Below are 356 nucleotides of genomic sequence, written 5' to 3' on the forward strand. Positions count from 1 at the left end.
GTTTTTGCATTGTATTTAAATGTTCAGTTGTAGACTACAGATTATTTCTCTTTAAAGGAGGATTTGATTCTCAAAATAGTTTAGAACATTAATTGCTGTTTTATATATTTACATACTTTTTCTAGAGATATTACACGAACACTTCCTTAAATTAGATTATTCCAGAAACACAGACTAGTTTAAATATCAGTTCCACTCTAGAATGGACTAGAACAAAACTTAAATAACTTGTTTATGTGGACCAAGTTCTCCTTTAAATCTATGGACTATTTTTCATTTTAATTAAATGAATGAACTTCACTGTTGGTGTTTCACATTTATTTATTTTTTTTGTATAAATGTCTTAAGAATTTCAG

Source organism: Acanthisitta chloris, unplaced genomic scaffold (genome assembly GCF_000695815.1).
Source record: "Acanthisitta chloris isolate BGI_N310 unplaced genomic scaffold, ASM69581v1 scaffold14372, whole genome shotgun sequence".
Lineage (NCBI taxonomy): Eukaryota > Metazoa > Chordata > Aves > Passeriformes > Acanthisittidae > Acanthisitta > Acanthisitta chloris.